Raw genomic sequence first — 6,000 nt, forward strand, 5'->3', positions numbered from 1 at the left:
ATCACCAATTATAGCATCTCTTGTGTGACTCCTGTCCTATTTCCTGGTGTGATCTTGTTGACTAGAATTGTTTGTATTTTCTTCATTGTTGGCATGAATTGCAGAACCATCGTCTTCTCCCCTTGAGTTTGTGCCATCAAAATCAGTTGAAATTCTTTCTTGATTAGAATTTACATCTTCATAGATCACTTGATCAATTGTTCCTTTCTCCATTCTATTTTCTATGTTGATCTCATCAACATCCTCAGAATCACTGCCAATATTGAAATTTTCATACTTCAAAGCTTCAGCTTCATTTTCATCAAGGCATTCCAAGCCTGGACACTTGTCATCATCAAAAGTCACATATGTGTTTTCCATAATTTTCTTCTGTTCAAGCACATAAACTTTGTAGGCAGTTCTTTCCAATGAATATCCCATAAAAATTGCTTCAAAAACTTTAGAGTCAAATTTTCCCACATATTCAGAGTTTTCTTTGAGAATAAAATATTTGCTTCTAAACACATGCAGATATTTTACAATAGGATTTCTTTTTGATAGAACTGAGTAAGGTGATTTTCCAAGGTTTTTGTTAATCAAGTACCTGTTTTTAGTATAGCATGCAGTATTCACAACTTCTTCCCAAAAACTTGTTGGCAGATTGGCATCTTGCAGCATTGTTCTGGAAGCTTCAACTAGAGTTCTATTTTTCCTCTAAAGAACACCATTTGGTTGAGGTGTTCTTGTAACTGAAAATTCTTGAACAATGCCCTTGTCTTTGCAAAATTCACTCAATGTTGCATTTCTGAATTCTGTGCCATTATCACTTCTCAATCTTTTTACACAATTTTGATCTTCAGTCTGCTTTTCAACTTTATGTATGTGTTCAATAATGATGTGTGGAGTTTCATCCTTTGAATACATAAATTCTACCCATGTGTACCTTGAGTAGTCATCCATTACTAGTGCATATTTCTTTCTAGAAATAGATAAGACATTAACTAGTCCAAACAGGTCCATGTGAATAAGTTGTCATGGTGCACGTATGGAATTCACAGTTCTACTCTTGTGACTAGACCTCTTCATTTTGCCTTTCTGAGAAGCCTCACAAACTTCATCTTGAGCAAATTCCAAATTTGGCATGTCTCTCACTAATTCCTTTTTCACCAAGGTATTAATTGCTTTGTAATTTAAGTGAGAGAGTTTCTTGTGCCACAACTTACTTTGTTCAATGGATACCTTGGTATAGAAACATCAAATTTTATCCATGTTTGCTGAACTTAGATCTGTAAAAAACAAGTTTCCTTTTCTTACTCCTTTCAGAATAATTTCACCAATCTTCTTGCTGATAATTGAGCATACATCTTTTTCAAAATTCACCTTAAATCCCTTGTCAGTAAATTGACTGACACTTAAAATTTTTACTTCAAGTCCAACAACTAGTGCTACACTATCTATAAAAATATTTCCTGAAGCCATCTTGCCATATGCCATTGTTAATCCTTTGTTGTTGTCTCCAAAAGTCACCAATGGGCCAGCCATCTCTTCAAATTGTGATAGCAGGGCCTTATCACCTGTCATATGTCTACAACATCTACTGTCAGTGATCCATATTACTCTTTTCACCTTGCCCTGCACATAGTGAGGATTAATTGTGTTTAGCTACCAAAGCAGTGTTGGGTACTTTCTTCTTTTTCACAAAAGTTGCAGAAGTAGAATTTGATGATTAAAAAAGAACAGTGTTTATTGATTGATTTGCATTTTCCTTTTTAACTGTAGATCCAAAATTAAATTTTTTGAGGTCTACTATCAATTTATGACAGCTTGTCATCACTTTCATATTGCAAGGAATGTAATCAAATTTATCACAGAATGAATAGGGATCTTCAGCCAATGCCTCATTGTATTTCCAGGCTACCAACTTTGGCTCACTAACAGCCTTTTTACAAAGGTGAGTTAGATAATTTGTTGAGCCACATTTTTAACGTTGCTTTCTTGGAGCATCTGCAACAAAAGCATAGTTATTTCTTTTGTTCTCACCTATTTTTCCATTCCTGTTCTTTTTTCCCATTATTCTCAATTTTGACCTCCTTGGTTGGTGTCTTGATAACTTGATTGACTATTGGATTCATTTCAGTTTCATTTATTGTAGTGACCTTCTTTTCACTGTCTTCATCTGCAAGTTCTTGCTTGATGACCAACTCAACCTCACTGAAATTAACCTCACATGCCTTGGACAAAGGTTCATTTACTTTTTTCAGCACACTAGGTACATCTCGATCTGCAATTTTTTTTCCTTTGTCACCTTCATTTTTCTTGTTTCTGTTCAACGCATCATAGTCCAAACCAATAGCTATATTAGCACATGGTTTTTTTTTCTCATGGTATTGTCCAACCAACTGAGATGCATTTTTAAAGGACTTCAACTGGACTTCATTCTTTTTCAACTTTTCCCTCAGTACTGCTTCAATTTCACTTGCACACTTGAGCTTGTTTTTCAGATATTCATTTTCTTGGTTGACTGTTTCAAGCCCAACAAGCTGCAACTCCAACTCTTACTTATCAATCTCAAGCTTCTCATTGATTTTTGACAATCTACTAACTTCCTTAGTAGCTGCTACCATGCTTGTATGAATGTGAAACATATTTACATTCATCTTTTCAACAGTTTCTTTATATTGACTTGTATTTAAATTAATTATGGTTCAAGTTGGTATCACTGATTTTGATGTGGATGATTCTCCTTGCTCTAAAGCCATGAGTGCATAATGGATTCTTACACTCAGTTGCAAAATGGCCCAACTCATCACAGGTGTAGCACCTAATTTTTGATCTGTCAACATATCCAGTTTTATAGCCACCTTTGCCACCTGGGTTGCACTGAGTTTTTCATTTCCAGTTGTTGTTGTTTGAGGTTTGTCCCTTGTTCTTAAAGTACTTTGACTTTTTCACCCTAATGTTTGAAAATTTTCTAGCAAGGTAAGCCATTGATTGATCCATTTCATCTAGTTCATCAAGGGTGTAATATTCATCCTTTTCCAGCTCCAATATGACTTATTTCTGGGGCTCCTTGTTCTTTTGCTCAACAAGTCATATTGGTATTAATTAAGTTTCTGGGGCTCCTTGTTTTTTTGCTCCTTGTTCACCTCCTTATTCTTTTGCTTAACAAGTCATATTGGTATTAATTAATATGACTTATTTCTGGGTGAGCCCCAGCAAACAAGTCATATTGGTATTGATGGATCTAGTGCCTTGATGGTCAATGACAGTACAATGCTTGACTTGTTAGATAATGAATGCTACGAAATATAACATAGAGGGGGAGGTGAATGTGTTTCTTGGATTTTTCTTGGTTTTTAAGCTAACTGGATTATGGTGAACAAAGCAGATGATATTTATAGAGATATAATGTATCACAAAAATTACACATAACACACAATATCAAAAACTCTTTGTATTAATTAAGTTTGTCTTGCTATAAATCTGTGTTCTTAAGAATATAAAAACTCAGCTTCTATATTGAGAGAATACAAAAAAATCTAGATCTGTTTGTTACTTAAAAACTAAGGACCCGTGCATGCTTTATAGACCAACAACACGGGTTTACAAAACTTGCACTAAAATGTACTAAACTAATTTCTAAAGCAACCTTGTCTATCTTCTTTTCTGGTGTTAGCGAATCTGTGCAGAATTTTGCAGGCCTGTGATCACCCTTTGTCCACTGAATCTTGGCCCTTGATCTTGTTATCTTCAAGCTGCTTTTATAGACTTTCCAATTCAGTGAATGAATTGTTTGTTGGCTGATAATCTTGAATCTTGAACTTGTCTATATTCTGAATTTGAGAAAGTATGTCGAGATCTCCTTTTTGGTTTTGTAGAGAAGTGACATCTCAATAACTAAAATAACTTAACAATATGTCTGAGTTCTCGACATATGTAAATGACTTATTGATATGTCTGAGTTCTCGATATATGTTAATGACTTATCGAGGTCTCTAGTTCTCGATATGTAGAATGACTTGTCGACATCTTCCAGTTCTCGATATAAGATTTTAACTTGTCGACATCTCGAGTTCTCTACATGTAGAATTTAACTTGTCGATATTTCTGAGATCTCTACATGCAGAATTGACTTGTCGATATCTCTAGTTCTCTACATATTCATTTGACTTGTCGATATCTCTAAGATCTCTACATGTATTTAACTTGTTGATATATTTGAGACTTCTCTATAAGTCACTTTGGACTTCTCTACAAGTCATTTTGGACTTCTTGAATGACCTTGATCTGTGACTTGTCGATATCTTGACTTAGAAATTTTTTCATAGAACAGCATCATTCAACTCCAAACTTCTACATATTTTCTCTGAGACATGATCATGGCTTGATCTTCTTCCAGAGTTTATTCCTTAGTTTGAAACTGTTCACAGAAAAATCCCCAGTCTAATATACTAAATATTTTTACAGACTCAAGGAATACAATTACAGAATACAAATATTGATTATCGATCAAGCAACTTAATCTTAAAGATGACAATTTGACTTAGTCTTGTTATTATACAGGCATGTCTTGCACAACAGAGTTACCCAATAATAAACCCGTGCGGGTTCGGTCTAAAACGGACAATATCATACTAATGTGGAGTTAGGTCTGTTTAGCAAGTGCAACAAGTGCTATCAGAGCTTCAGGTTATAACGGTCGAGAACAATCTCAGTTTTGCTTTCAGAATGGACCAAGGAGGACGCAGATGAGTTACCCAGTATGGGCTCAAGAAAAAGGTAGGTGGGCCTTCTAGTATGGGCCTAGGGGAAGTCAGAAAGCGAGAAGGATTCCTGTATGAGTCATAGGGGAGCTTGATTAAACAATCAGGTGGCAGATTTGACAGATGTCGAGTCCGGTGTGTGAAAGGGAGATTGTTAGGAGTTGTCCCACATCGTTTGTGGGAGGGGAAGATTTCTAGAATATAAACAGCCATATAACTCCAATTAGTATGAGGCCTTTTGGGAGTTATCCAAAAATAAACCCGTGCGGGCTCGGTCCAAAGCGGATAATATCATAATAATGTAGAGTTAGGTCTGCTTAATAAGTCCAACAACATAAATTGATAGCACCAAAAGAAGAAGAATATTTACCCATCCTTAAAAAAATAATTGTGTCAGGTCTGTACTTTTCCCGTAACGGGTTAATATACACTTGAAGGCTGAAGAGAAAAGGCACACACAGAAAGAAACACATTTAGAAGATTTGTTTTTTTTCTCTGTATTGATGCTTAAATGTTTAACTGTTTAACTTATATTGTTTATGTTTTTTTTTGTTTAGTTGAACTAGTGACTGCAATTTGCATGCATATTTTATTCATTTATTTGTCTGTTTGGTTATGATTAATTAGTCATATGCCAGATTTTCGTTTATCTTTTTTATTAGAACAAAAGTCATGCTTTTAAAGAAAATACATGTATCTGAAGCTCAAAATAAAAACAAAAGGAAATAAGCAAAAAAATATTTGAAAAGTTATGTAAAAGGCAGTAGACTCCATAAATTCTTTAAACCGGTAAAAATTGTTGTGAATGATATTGAAGGGGAAAAACAAATGAAGATGATTTAAATACGGCTTGAGCCAATCATATTAAGAATAATATGAAAGATAATACATCACTACAATTCTCTTTTAAAAATTTTCAAATATATGACCAGACTTTTGAGTTTTTATTTAATTTGACAAAGTTGAAGTATCTAAATAATGATCGTTTGAATACTTTTTGTATGATCTTTAAAGAATTTTTATAGAATGATTTTATTTTTTTTATATTAATGGAAATGTCTTGTTTATTGAGTTAACAATTTTAAAAGAATACTTACATGCAAAAGCAAAAAAAATGATTGATATGTTGAACTATTTGAGAAATATGAAAGGTTGCTTTTTCTACGGCAATAATTGTTTACAGACAACCATCCCGGTTATAGTGATTTCTACGGAACAAAATTTTTTCAAGTTAAAATTGTTTAAGTCGAATCTTCAC

The sequence above is a fragment of the Apium graveolens genome, chromosome 10, assembly GCF_009905375.1.
Source record: "Apium graveolens cultivar Ventura chromosome 10, ASM990537v1, whole genome shotgun sequence".
Taxonomy (NCBI): domain Eukaryota; kingdom Viridiplantae; phylum Streptophyta; class Magnoliopsida; order Apiales; family Apiaceae; genus Apium; species Apium graveolens.